This window comes from Lynx rufus, unplaced genomic scaffold, assembly GCF_022079265.1.
Source record: "Lynx rufus isolate CCGP_SWC_20201006 ecotype Redwood Valley unplaced genomic scaffold, mLynRuf1.p SCAF_6, whole genome shotgun sequence".
Classification (NCBI taxonomy): domain Eukaryota; kingdom Metazoa; phylum Chordata; class Mammalia; order Carnivora; family Felidae; genus Lynx; species Lynx rufus.
The window spans coordinates 134,556,312-134,571,573 of NW_025814878.1; positions in this window are offsets into that span (position 1 = coordinate 134,556,312).

Genomic DNA, 15,262 nt, shown 5'->3' on the forward strand with positions numbered 1-15,262 from the left:
GTTGCATAGGTACTTACTTACCTCTCTTTGTAATGAGGAAGTACTTGCTCCTTATTATTTTGCTATTGGCCTTAAGTGGCCTCTGCAGAAGTCAAGACAGAAGAGTCCTGTTGTAACATTCTATTACATTATTCTAGTCTATGTTTAAGATTTTCTGTTTTTCTTTGGTGGTCTTTGTTCCAGTGTGTTTAAGTGTGGATTTATTTGAATTTCTTCTGTTCCCAACTTGGTATGCATCTGCAATCTTTCTTTGCTTTAAGAAAAATACAGTTAGGGGTGCCTGACTGGCTCAGTCGGTAAAGCTTATGACTCTAGATCTTGGGGTTGTGAGTTTGAGCCTAACTTTGGGTGTAGCGATTACTTAAGAATAAGATCCTAAAAAACTACAAATAAAAAAAGAAATATTCATTTACTATCTCTCTAGATATTGCCTCTCTTCATATAATGTGTCTTCTAACCGGAACTCTTATTAGCTATATGCTGGGCCTTCTGGTTCATTCCTCCATGTTCCTTAACCTCTCTGATTTTCCATTTCTTATTCTTTGGAAGTATTCCCCCTACCCCATATCTTGCCCTCTTTGGATGAATTCATCAGCTCTATCTACTGCCATGTTTTCCATTCATCTGTATCAAATCTCGTTTACTTATCCATTGGGTTTTTATTTTCATTTTGCCACTTCCTGAAGTTCTATTTGGTTCTTTTAAAAATTTGCTTTTTAACTCACAGTATCCTATCTTGCAATGCATTCTTTCTTCTTTCGTCTCTTGAATAATTTTAAACACACTTAAACTACAGCATTTTTCAGATGGTCTCTGATGTCCCGTACCTAAAGTACTACGTGTTTTATCTGTTGACTTATCCTCACACAGTTCCTTTCTTTTTTTGTGGTCTGTAATTTCTTCCTGGGGGCTCACACTGGGCTTCCCTCCCAGTGTGTTTCCTTCCATGAAAGTCCCAGTGTTTTCACGGACTGGAGTCTAACGATTATGTTTAGTTTTAAGCTTCATGTTCCTTTACGTTGCGGGCGATAAAAGTGTGGACTTCATGCCTGCATTGTGATTGGCTCACGCATTTATGAATATCGTTACTCACCATCGCCCTAAGAAGACATCAACCTTCTTTTTAGCTTTCTGGGTTTGGGGGCAAAGCTTTTCTTATCCCTTTCATACCCAAGGGAAGCCTCCAATATTCCCAGCTTTGATAAAGAGCTTTGTCCCAAGCTCCCCTCCCTGCAAAAGTGCAAGTTTATGTATCCAGTTCCCTGTGTGGATGTTAAAATCCCGCTCAGTTCTTAGGGTCTGTATTCGGGTCTGCTATTCCCTGGGGCTTCTCTTCTTCTGCTTCTTGTTGTGGCTCCAACTTGGAGTTTCTTCTCTGTTCTGGCACCAAGGCATTTCCTTTTCTATCAAGCTAAGCAATATATCATTTTGTGGTTGACATTTTTATGTGATGTAACATCATATAGAAGTTAAAAGTGTGGAATCAGACCTTCTGGATTCAGATCCCAGTTCTGTCACTTACTGACTATGTGACCATGAGCAAGTCTCATACCCTCTTTCAGTGTCAGTTTCCTCATTTGCAAAACGTGCGTAGTAATACTAATAATACACACCTCGTAGGAGGATTAAGGGCCTTCATATAGGGGGAGGGCGTAGAGAACAATGCGCTCATATTCCACGAGTATTAAGTAACTAGTTATTATTTTGGTCTTTCTCTTACAATCATCATCACCATTCTTATCCTATGTGTTTAGACCAAAAGCAGGGCCCTTCTTTACTGGAAAGGCTACAATATATTTTCTCTTTAATCCCCAAACACTATCACCCTGCCATATGTCACACTGAATAAGACTCCCTTTTCTCTAGCTCACGTAGGTTTAGAAGATGCAAATCAACTTTAAATTTAGTCTCTGTAAACTATAGTTAGGAAGAGCAAAGTGTTTCAAGGGCTACTTCTAGATTTCTGAACTAATTATAATACCTTTTATTATCTTTGCTCTCTTTTTCAAACATCATCTGAATCCTGGCTCCCCCACGTCAGGGCAAATAACTGGGGAGAAAGGCGGTCGCATATTAACAATGCCACCAATCGCTCAACTATCAAAGACATGCCATTTGAGTTGAATACCCTGTTGTGAAGGCCCGAGAGACAGAGGTCCTCAGACGCGAAGGCTTAGCTGGAATGAACGAGGTAGAGCATAATGAGGGAGGCTTTGTCGTAGAGCCTAATGAATGACTCCTTGACATTCTCTGATCTCTGACATGACAGGCATCTGGTGTTTATCAATAAATAAAAAGGATATAATTACTTGAGGCTGAAGCATTCAGGGCTTGGTAACATTTGGTAAGCTGGAAAGCCGTCTGCCCCGCTCTTTATCCTGATAGGTGGAATAAAATAAAATGTCTCCATAAAAATCTGTTCATCATACATGGTAGTCTTTGGCTGTCTTTAGGATCCCCGAGAAAGCAGTAGTTCATGATGTAATTTGTGTCCATAAGTATACAGTAGTGTGTTATTTAAACGACACTTCAAGGGGCACCCGGGTGCCTCAGGCGGTCGAGCATCCGACTTCGGCTCAGGTCATGATCTCGCGGGTTCGTGAGTTCGAGCCCCCCCCTTGGGCTGGCTGCTGTCAGTGTGGAGCCCGCTTCAGATCCTCGGTTCCCACCCCTCCGCTGCACTTCCCCCGCCTGCACACTCTGTCTCAAAAATAAATAAACCTTAAAATAAATACATAAATGACTCTTCCAGGTAATCACAATCAGTCCCTAGAGCTTTGGACACACAGCTCCTCAAAAATGTCCCAGACTGAAGATCAGGGCTATTCATCGCCTGGCGGTCGCCACAGCTGGCAGGTCGGTTCTGTTCTGCGGCCTCTACTAAAATCAAGGCACAGCTTGATGCCTTCAACCGCTCCCTGTGGCAAAGGTAAAAGATGCATCAACAAGGAAGCTGCAAAGGAAGGGCAGACGGGGCAGGCTTTCCGTCTGCCTACCTTGTGCATCCAGGCTACGTCTTGTCGGGAAACAGCGGGTGCAGCTCAATCGGTAGGACGGATGGCGTCCAACGTGTTTCTACTCCACCGATTTGCCAGTCGCTTAGAGAGGGCCCGTGACAATGATACTATTCATAAAGCACTTTCTTCAAGTAAAGCCCTTGCTGTCACCCCTACGTTCGTTCCTTCTGTGACATCCCATGTTCAGTCGGTAGGAAATCCTATTGTTTCGACCTGCAATATTATCTCCAGAGTCTCCCTACTTCCCACCACTAACTACTACCGTCACCGGAGTCTGAGCTCCATCACTTCTCCCCTGGATAACTGTGACCACCTCCTAAGAGTCTCCCTGATTTTGTATGCATCGCCCTACAGTCTAGATAGATCCTTTAAGGAGATAAGTCAGATCACATCACAGCTCCGGTCAACACTTGACAGTGGCTCCGAAGTCTTCATACTGGCTGGCCAGGCTCTAAAATCGGGCTTCCCAGGGCGCCCTGGGTGGCTCAGTTGGTTGGGCATCCGACTTCAGCTCAGGTCATGATCTCACGGCTCGTGGGTTCGAGCCCCGCGTTGGGCTCTGGGCTGACAGCTCAGGGCCCGGAGCCTGCTTTGGATTCTGGGTCTCCCTCTCTCTTTGCCCACCCCTGCTCATGCTCTGTCTCTCTCTCCTTCAAAAATAAATAAACATTAAAAAAATTGTTCAAAAGTCAATACAGCAGAGATCCAGTAAACAATTTTTAAGCATTAGACTTGAAAATAATGGGCAAAAAGAAAATGGGAAGTCCCCAAACATAAAGCTAAAAAATGTGTTGGAGAAACCATATTAAGTGGAAAGCTAGTGCTCAAGGTCAAGTGTAGTCTCTTATTGAAGAAGTATATGGAGAATGGGAACAAGACCCACATTAACCCACACACCTGACCTCTACTTGTCCTTTCCAGTTACTGTTGCCACTAATATTGGTGTGACCTCAGGAGAGTCAAGGGATGACTCGGTATCTGATGTCTCACTTTTATCATAAGATCTGTAAGATCCGTTCCATCTCTACACATCTGTGATCCTGTATAAAAACATGACCAGAAAGTAAAGAGACTACTTTTACAAACGTACTAAAATTTAGGTATGATAATAAGTGCGATCCGAGTAGTTGCCATGATAAGCTATTCACCAATCCCAGTAATGCTACCATCACTTGAAACATTCTTGGCATTTCTATTTGGGACTTTCCCTTGTAACAGGGCAAAATTTAAGAAATACTAACAAAGTTTTGATGATGGCCAGTAAGGGGCAGAGCCAAGACTGGAACCAGGTGGTTTGTCAGCACCCTCTGTGAGCTTAGCATTAACGCTGTCCTTTAATGAAAGTGACACGCCTCGTACACCCAAGTTCGTAGACTGCGACTGATCTACTGCAGCCTCGACAGGTTGTGAGCATTATAGAAAAACAGCCTTTCATCTTCATTTGTAACATAAGATAGTATCATCCAGCTTGATTGGTTTAATCTTCCACATTACCCATTAAGCGCGGCTATGAATAATTTTTAACCGGTTGTAGACAAAACAGGCTACCCTCAAAGACATGTTTGGTAGCACTGACGACAATCCAACTGTCCAACCGGTCCAACTGGCTCCTAGGCGATTGCAGAAAAAGAGGTCAAGAAATGATGTAAGTCATGGCTGTACCACTCAAGTAAGCATATTGTTTACCATCAGAATGATGCTGTGGTGGTTGATTTTGTGTGTCAACTTGGCTGGGCCATGAGGTGTCCAGATTAAACACTATTTCTGGGTGTGTTTGGGGTGGTGTTTCCAGATGAGCGTATCAGTGGCCTCAGTGACGTAGAGCACCCTCCTTGGTGTAGGTGGGCATCATCTAATTCATTGGGGGCCTGAATGGAAGAAAGAATGGAGGAAGGGAAGGTTCGTTCCCTTCCTACCTGCCTGCTTAAGCTGAGACGTTGGTCTTCTGCCCTTGTACTGGAATTTATACACGGCTCCGCTGGTTCTCAGGGCTTTGGACTCAGAATGAATAACACCACCAGCTATCCTGGGTCTCCAGCTTGCAGGTGGCAGATTGTGGAACTTCTCAGCCTCTAAAATTGCATGAGCCAATTACTCAAAATAAATTTCCTTTTATATATGTATAGATATATATACGTATCTCCTATTGGTTCTGTTTCTCTGGCAAAAACCTGATGAATACAAATGCCCATGGGGATAATGCATTCTTCTATATAAAATATTCTTACTTATTTATTTATTTTTTTAAGTAAACTCTACATCCCCTGTGGGGCTCAAACTCACAACCCCAAGATCAGGAGTCTCCTGGTCTACTGAGTGAGCCAGCCAGGTGCCCCACTTACTGGTTTTAAAGACTCACCATATGCTATAGCCAATTCTGATTGCCATTCTACATTCAATAACCCAAGTGGATCCCTTCCAAACAAGACTCATGCTCGCAAGGATATTGCTTTCTCAATGTATTATTTTTAATGGCGGATTAATTAAGGTATAATTTACATACCACACAATTCACCCCTTTAAAGTGTACAGCTAATTACTTGTAGTGTGTTCACAGTTGTACCACCATCACGATTACCATATTTGGAAATATTTTGGTTTTTTCTTTTTTTCTTTTTTAAGTAGGCTCCACACCCAATGTGGGGCTTGAACTCACAACCCCAAGACCAAGAGTTGCATGCTCTATGGACTAGGCCAGCCAGCCAAGCACCCCAATTTTGAACTATTTTCTTTACCCAAAGAGGTAACCTCAAAACCATTAGTAATCACCAACCCCCCCATATCCCTCCTCCTAGCAACTCCTAATCTACTTTCTGTTCCTATAGATTTGTCCACTCTGCCTATTTTGTATAAATGAAATCATACAGTTTTTGGCCTTTTCCACATGGCTTTTTTCACTTAGCATAATATTTTCAAGGCCCATCCGTGTTGTGGCATGTAACAGCCCTTGGTGCCATTTTATTGAGAAACAATATTCCATTGTATGGACGTACCACATTTCTTTATCCATAATTCCATCGCTTAGTTGACAGGCATGTGGATCATTCTTTTCCCATTTAATATTCTTGAAACACTTGCCAAAAATTGAGTATAAATGTGTGGACTTATTTCTGGACTCTGAATTCTATTCTATTGATCTACACGTCTAGCAATATGCCAGCACCACGCACTCTTGATTACTATAGCTTTGGAGTAACTTTTGACATCAACAAGTATGAGCCCCCTCCTCCTTTGCTTTCTTTTTTCAAAATTGTTTTGGCTATTCTGAGTCTTCTGTAATTCCATACGGATTTTAGGATCATCTTTCCAATTTTTGCAACGAAAGGCAGTTGGAATTTTGAAAGAGATTTTCACTGAATCTGTAGGTCAGTTTGAAAAGTATTGTCATCTTAATATTATGTCTTCCAGTTCATGAACATAGGATGTCTTTCCACTTACGTGGGTGTTCCTTAATTTCTTTCAATGATGTTTAGCACTTTTCTTTTTTTTTTTAAGTTTCTTTTTTTTTTTTTTTTGAGATAAAGAGAGAGTGTAAGTGGAGGAGGGACAGAGAGAAAGGGGAACAGGGAATCTGAAGCAGGCTCCACGCTGACAGGAGCAACCCTGATGCGGGACTTGAACTCATGAACCGTGAGATCATGACCTGAGCTAAAGTCAGACATTCAGCTGACTGAGCCAGTCAGATGCCCCTAGCAGTTCTCAATGTTCACCTCTTGCATTTGTTTTGTTAAACTTATTCATGAGCATTTTATTTTTGATACTATTATAAGCAGAATTGTTTTTCTTAATTTTATTTTTGGATTGTTCATTACAAGTGCATGCAAACAGAGTTGATTTTGTGTTGTATTTGTACTGTATTACAATTGACTTTGGCTTCTGACAGTTTGACTACAACATGTGTATAGGTGGTGATGTCATTGAGTTTTCCTGCCTGGAGCTTATTGAGTTTCTTGGACATGAAGATTGGTATTTTTCATCAACTGTAGGAACTTCTCAGCCATAATTTCTTTAGATATTCTTCCTATTCTTTTCTTTCACTCTTCCTTCTGGGATTCCCATTGTGCATACATTTGTATGCTTGTGGCGTTCATGGGTCTCTGAGTGTTCATTTTCCCTGTTTCACTATTCCTTCTGTGTCTCAGGCTGGGTAATCTCCATTCTGCCCATAAGTTCAGCAATTCTTTCTTCTGCCATCTCAAATCTGCTGTTGAGCTCTTAGCAAATTTTTCATTTCAGTTAGTATTTTTCAACTCCAGAGTTTCTATCTGATGCTTTAAAAATTTTTTAAACATTTATTTATTTTCAAAAGGCAGAGAGAGACAAGCATGAGTGGGGGAGGAACAGAGAGAGAGGGAGACCCAGAATCCGAGGCAGGCTCCAGGCTCCGAGCTGTCAGCACAGAGCCCGACGCAGGGCTCGAACTCACGGACGTGAGATCATGACCTGAGCCAAATTCAGATGCTTAACCCACCGAGCCACTGAGGAGCCCCTATTTGATGCTTTTAAAATAATTTCTGTCTCTTTATTGATAATCTCTATTTGGTAAGACATCATTCTCATACTTTCCTTTTTTTTTTTTTTTTTTTAAAGATGTGACTTCTTTTAGTTCTTTGGGAATATTTATAAGAGCTGATTTGAAGTCTTTGCCTAGTAAGGCCGACTTGTGGGCTTGCTCAGGGACAGTTTCTTTTGACTGCTTTTCTCTCCCCCTGTGCATAGTCTTTCCCATTTCTTTGCATGACCCATAATTTTTTTTGTCAGAAATTCGTTAAAACTGGGCTTTTAAAATAATGCAATGTAGCGACTGGAATTCAGACTCCCCTCATTTCCAGGCTTTTTCTTTAAAGTTTTTTAGTCCTTACTGGAATTCAGATTCCCCTCATTTCCAGGCTTTTTCTTTAAAGTTTTTTAGTCCTTACTGGTAACCACAGCCTCAGGAAGCTACCATTTTAACCAACTGCCACTGAAATTTTTTGACAAGTGCCCCAGGAAAAAGGCTGTTTGCACTGGGTGAGTTCTGTGTGAGGTCAGATAAAGGCAAGCTCTGTGAGTGGAGATTTTCAGGGAGCTGCTAGAAAGGTCAAATAATGACAATTTTCTGGGAATGTTGCTTTTGGGAGATGCTCTAACACCAGTTTGCCCCTTCCAGTGGCTACTTGGCTGCTGTTTCTCACGCCTGCTGTGATTGCAAAACTATTGCTTTTCGAGATTACTAAGTAACAGAAGAAGATGAGACTCCAGTAAGAGACAATGCCACAAAGCCCATTGTTCTTACCAAAATCCACCCATTTGTCTTCAATAAACACTCCTCAAATTTTTGCAAGTGTCTGATTAATTTCCAATTTCTGAAAACACTGATTTTGACTATTTTTTGCAGATATTCTCGCTGTTTTCATGTGAGAACATAACTTCAAAGGTCTTTATTCGACCATTCCTGAAGCACTTTTCCTCTACCAGTATGTTTTCAAACTAGATGTTTAGACCCTTTGATTCCTCTTGACAAAGAAAAATATACGATATTTTGGAAGTTCTGAACACCCCTCTTAATACATTGCACATTTTATAGAGTTTACACTATCACAGACAACTTTTCCAGATAGAATCCTTTTATGTGGGATTCATCCTTTGGTTTTGACATGTATAAATGGATAATATTGAGCAGTTCATTGATTTCAAAGTGAGGAGAAAGCAGTCCTTTCTTCCTTTTTAGCTGCTACTTATAGTTAATTAAAATTTCAATGCTTTTGAAATCTTCATGTTCTACTCCCTTCCTCCTGGTTAGAATAGTTTAACAAGGTTTTGCTGAGCTAAGATTTAAAATAACTGAAGTATGTCCACCTAATTAAGATTAATAAAAGAGTGGCAGAGAAATCATACACACCAACCATTTTTCAGAAAAGTTCTTCTCTTCCTTAAACCAATAAGAAATGAAGTAGAACAACCTATCTTTTTAACCCATCTTGTTAATGGATCAGTAGGATATTAGGGTAGTTCTGGAGATCTTTAACCAATGCATTTTGGCATTTAGAGAGTTTTGTGGCAAGTATCCAGGATGGTTCCAGGAAACTAAAGGGTAGATTAGGGTTTTCTAACATTTCAAAAAATCTCCAAACCTGAAAGATTTTTACCAGTTATAAATATTTTATTCTTCCCAAATTTACCAATACAGCTGAGACAATGATACGGCAATACTAACAAGAAGAATTTATGTAATATATATTTTATAATCATAATAAAATATAATATTTATAAAATACAAATATATACACTGTATATAGAAAGTATATATATAAATAACAAACATATTTTCAAGAACAGGTAAATATTGGGGCGCCTGGGTGGCTCAGTCGGTTAAGCGTCCGACTTCAGCTCAGGTCATGATCTCGCGGTCCGTGAGTTCGAGCCCCGCGTCGGGCTCTGTGCTGACAGCTCAGAGCCTGGAGCCTGCTTCCGATTCTGTGTCTCCCTCTCTCTCTGACCCTCCCCCGTTCATGCTCTGTCTCTCTCTGTCTCAAAAATAAATAAACGTTAAAAAAAATTAAAAAAAAAAAAGAACAGGTAAATATTTAATGCCCATACATGTATATAATATTTGGACTACGCTAATTTATTTTGGGACATGGTACCATGATATTGTTTTCCAAGTACAGTATATCCTAAGAAAATATTTACTTGCATTTTTCACTTGAAATTACTTTTTGGTCTTTTTTTCTAATAAAAAAATAATGATAGTTTTCATCCATAAGTACACAAGACAAAGAAAAGGAAAGTTGAAATTGGAAGAAAAATACTATTAGAAAAAGAAATCTGTTTTTGAAGCTGTGAGGAAAAATATTTTATAAACATCTTTCAAAGACGAGAAAAATAACCCAACTGTGCAGTTAGTTCCTTAAGTTAAATAACTTTTATACCACTGATTCATCTCTTAAATTGCCCTTCAGGGTTAAAAGAAAATTGCTTTAATTATGACATACTACATTGAGATGGATTTTTGGTGCAAGTTGAGAGTTGTCGTTGTTCCATATACAAATGGGGGCCATGTACATTCATTTGGTGATAGAAACAGAAATAGAACAGATAACCAAAGTAAATTATTTTCATAAAATGTTTGGGTTATTTCACTGTGTTTTTGTGGAGATAATTAGATAAATTGCTTTCCTTTGTACATACAAAAAATAGATCTCTTAATTGTAACTATAAATATATATACATGTATATTAATCTTTATAACATTACTTCTACTGTTTATGTGATTTAAAGTTTTCTTTTTTTTTTTTTTCATGTTTATTTTTGAGAGAGAGCACAGTGGAGGAGGGGCAGAGAGAGAGAAGGAGACACAGAACCCAAAGCAGGCTCCAGGCTCTGAGCCCATCAGAACAGAGCCTGAGTTAGGACTTGAACTCATGAACCACATGATCATGCCCCTACTGTTTATATGGTTTAAAACCCAGTGCAAGAGGGGCGCCTGGGTGGCTCAGTTGGTTAAGTGTCCGACTTCGGCTCAGGTCATGATCTCGCAGTTAGTGAGTTCGAGCCCCACATCGGGCTCTGTGCTGACAGCTCAGCCTGGAACCTGCTTCGGATTCTGTGTCTCCCTCTCTCTCTCTGCTCCTCCCCTGCTCATGCTAGCTCTCTCTCTCTCTCTCTCTCTCTCTGTCTCACAGAAATAAAGAAACTTAAAAAAATAATAGTAATAAAACACAGTGCAAGGGTGCCTGTGTGGCTCACACGGTTGAGTGCACAACTCTTGATTTCGGCTCAGGTCATGATCCCAGAGTCATGGGATTGAGCCCCAAGTCAGACTCCAAACTGAGTGTGGACCCTGCTTAAGATTCTCTCTCTCTCTCTCTCTCTCTCTCTCTTTCTCCCTCTGCCCCCCTCCCAGGCTCCTGCGTGCTCTCTCTCTCAAAAACAAACAAACAAAACAAACAAAAACAGTACAGAAGGGCTTCTTGATTGCACAAGTTCCCCTCAGAACCACTGTGAGAATCTGACAGAAACCCTGATCGTGTTTGACTCTTCCATGTGCTTTTTAGCTAATTTATCGGCACTCGCCTCTTTGTCAGAACCTGAAGAATTACTTTCTAACTGGAGTACTTTAAGTATATAGACAGACCGCCTGATTTCCTTCCCTGGCATTCCTGCCGTCCGTCAACCGGTCATTACCCTGCTTCTGCTGTTTCTCCCATCTAGTTCCAAACTTCTGGAGTTGCCTCTCACAACAAGGACGTATACCTGTGGTTATGCAGGAATTTTGCTGGGTGAAGGCAAAATCAATATTAAGATATCAGAGAAAACATCTGGAATGATGCTTTCAGGCCCAGAAATCTTCACCCAAAAAGAGAAAGCCAAACCAACATAAGAACACTATAATTATCTGGCAAAACCACATGTCTAGAATATCTATCTATCTATCTATCTATCTAGATATATATATAGCACTATTTTTGTGTCCCTCCTCAGTCCAGTGCTGACAGAACAGGGAGGTATACTTGGCTTTGCCAGACACTTCTGGTCCTTTCCTCCCATGTTGTCTTATAAAATTCACGTATGTACATCTAAGCAATGGTCGCAAAGGCTTGTATCATAAAGCACAAAACTCCTATGTTTGGAGGCCAAGAACTACATTTGCAGAGAACAAACCTACATATCTAGGGAAAAAAAAAAAAAGAAGTCTGAAGCAGTGAAGATTTACACTTTGAGCCTATGGCTCTCTTGAAAGACATATGTGCATTGTAATTTTGTCTCTTTGTGCTGCAGATCTTAGTTCACTCACACTGTTCCCGGGCCTTGTCATTAATACAAATATGCTCTATTAAAATTGGGGCATCTGGGTGGCTCAGTCGATTAAGCATCCAACTTTAGCTCAGGTCGTGATCTCATGGTCCATGAGTTTGAGCCCCACATCAGGCTCTGTGCCTGCAGCTCAGAGCCTGGAGCCTGCTTTGGATTCTGTGTGTGTGTCTCTCTCTCTGCCCTTCCCCCGCTCATGCTCTGTTTCTCTCTCTCTCTCTCAAAAATAAAATAAAAACGTAAAAAAAAAAAATAGGGGCCCCTGGGTGGCTCAGTCGGTTAAGCATCCTACTTCGGCCCAGGTCATGATCTCACAGTTCATGAGTTCGAGCCCCGTGTCAGGCTCTGTGCTGACAGCTCAGAGCCTGGGGCCTGCTTTGGATTCTGTGTCTCCCTCTCACTCTGCCCGTCCACAGCTCATGCTCGCATTCTGTCTCTGTCAAAAATAAATAAACTTAAAAAAAAATTTAAAAATGAAATCAATTTTATACAACTTGCTCAGAAGTTGATGGATAAGGGAATCAATCTGGAAGCTGACTTTTATAAACTCATGATTTTTTCATTGCTTTGGTATTTCAAAATCTGATGATGAAAATGAATAGTTTCTTGTCTTTTGGCTAAGGCAAAGTGAAGTGTGAAGAAGATATTTATTTACTCTGATACATTTTTCTGGATGAAAACAGACAAACAAAGGAAAATCTCCTGCATTTTTGGTAAGAGTTTGCTGGAAATCTAACATGAGTACAATAACTGCCATAAAACAAGCCTCAAGACATGTTTGTCTGATGAATTTAAAAAGTAAACAAATACAGGGGCGCCTGGGTGGCTCAGTTGGTTAAACCATCTGACTCTTGATTTCAGCTCAGGGTTGTGAGATTGAGTCCCATGTCAGTCCACGCCCAGCATGGAGCCTGCTTACGGTTCTCTCTCTCTCTCTCTCTCTCTCTCTCTGTCTCTCTCTGCCCCTACCCTCTGCTCGCACACATGCTCTCTCAGTCTCTCTAAAAAATAATGATAATAAAATAAAGAAATACATTAATATTCTTAGTGTAAGGGAGTTTTCACCAAAAGTTTCTATATTCATAATTGATTTAAAGGAATTTTGGTTCAGGCCACGACAAAGTAATTGGTATCACTAAATCCACATCACTAAGGAAGAACTATAAAGACAAAACACAATATACACAACATCCATTAGAAGGCATTGGACAGCAAGCGATTCATGGGTACGAATCTTGAGGGAATGGGAATTCATGACATGAGTCTTACATTCACTCCAGATCTCTCCCTGAAGTTATTTTCCAATCCTTGGCCCAAGGAAATGGGGTCCAAGCACAAAGTGTCAATTTCATTGGACAGAAGAAACCGAGATCTCGGAGTCTAGTCTACTAAGAATGCTGAGATTTGGGGGGACAAGTACCAAATAAGGGAGAACTAAAGATAAAGAGCCCAAAAATCTGCAAAAAAAAAAAAAAAAAGTCTTGGATTTTAAGCTACGGGACATATTTAAAAAGGAAGACTGCCTATATTTGTTTAAAAACCTGTCATGGGGGGTTGGAGTGGTAATCGATAAGCAAAGATTTCAGAGGCTGCAAAATGCTACAAAGATCTTACTATTCTAGCTCGTTCAAATTGAAAAGACCTTAATGAACACTCCAGTCATTCATTTGAGACTCCGCAAAATCCATGTTTCAGAATGATGACTACTTTGCAGGAGTAAGAAAATAATTAAAAAGCACTAACTCTAAAAAAAAAATTCTAAATTCCAACATTGAAAAATAGAATTGATCTGTCAGTAAGGTAAGTGCCTACCGAGTTAGCACAGACCCCACAGTTCAAGGGCTCAGTCTTAGAAAATTTCCTCCACCTCATTTACCAGCAGCAAACGAGGTCCCTGGTGACCCACACTTCTGCCAGAAAGGCTACAATTCAGGGGTTCTCATGAGCACCCCCTCAGGCTCACAGAACTCAGGAAAGTGCCTTACTTATCACAATTACTAGTTTATTATAAAGGATACAACTCAGAAACCCACAAATGCGCAAAGTAGGGGGCAGGGGAAGTGGTACAGGACCTCTCCAGACTCTCCCTAGCTCTCCGAACCTTGTTGTGTAGAAGATTTTATGGAGGTTTCATGACATAACCATGATCAATTAAATCACTGGCCATTTGGTGATAGAACTCAATTTCCAGCCCTCTTCCCTCCCTAGATGTTGAGGGCAGACGGGGCTGAAAGTTCCTACCCTTGAATCAATACAGGTTTTCCTAGTGACTAAAGGGTATCCTGACACTATCCAGCCTCCCTCCCCCACCCCAGTCATTTCATTAGCATACAAAAAACAGTAAACTCTATGGGTTTTCAGAGCTCTGCAGGAGCTGAACACAAAGACCAAATACTTATTTATTTGTTTTTTTTTTACTATACCACAGTTCCCCAGAGGCGAAACGTGTGAGTCTGGGAACAACTGGGTGAAATCAAAAGTGGCCCCGATTATCATCACCCCCAGTGACTCTGGCAGGTTTATGATCCCTGTTCCTATGACTCTGGGCTTTGTGTGTATAGAATCCTGGTTCCAAAGAGAAATTCTATTCCAGGGGACACAGCAAGAGTCACATAGAACTCTAAGTTACTGTTGCCACGTGAGCTCCTATGTGGAGGGACCAGCAGACAAGAAGACAAGTCGCCACCCTGATAGAGGTGATTGATGTAATCACCAGGAGGAAATAAGGCTGCTTTACACTACCCGGGCACGTGATCCGCTTGGATGCCTCTTGGTACTACCTCGTCTTATTTTCTGTATGTGTTAACTTGGCTAAGCCATGATGCCCAGTTGTTTGGTCAAACACTAGTCTAGATGTTGCTGGAAGGTATTTTGGAAAAGTGTTTAAAGGATAGATGATAGATATAGATATAAATATAGATATGTGTGTATTTACATATACACACACACATCTATATCCATAGCCATACATCCATATATCCAATATCCATGTCTGGAGAACTCGGATCAAACCAGCACGACTAGGTGGCATGCTAGTGGAGGAAGAGTGGAATCTCGAACAACGAAGAAGGTGAAAATGGGTATCAGCTGCATCTCCAAGGTGCCCCTGGAGCCACCGAAGCTGTAGTTGATGCCATTAACCTTTCACTTCTAAGTCCTTTCAGGAAAACGAGCACCAGACTCCTGGAGGAGCGGTCTAATAACTTATATGAAGAAAATCCAAGAGGCACCTACGAAGGACACGTGATGCACTCACTGTCCACGTTCCCCTTATTATACCAGGTGCTGGAAGCACAGCCGCCTGAAGCCTCCAACTGGCCATCCCATACAGGGAATACTTGGGCTGAAGATGACTGCTTGGCCCAAGGTCATGCCTCCTTCCTGGGGCGGGGGACTGGGGAGCATATCCGGTGACCAGTCACTGAGAAGGTATAAAGTCACAGCTCCCTGAA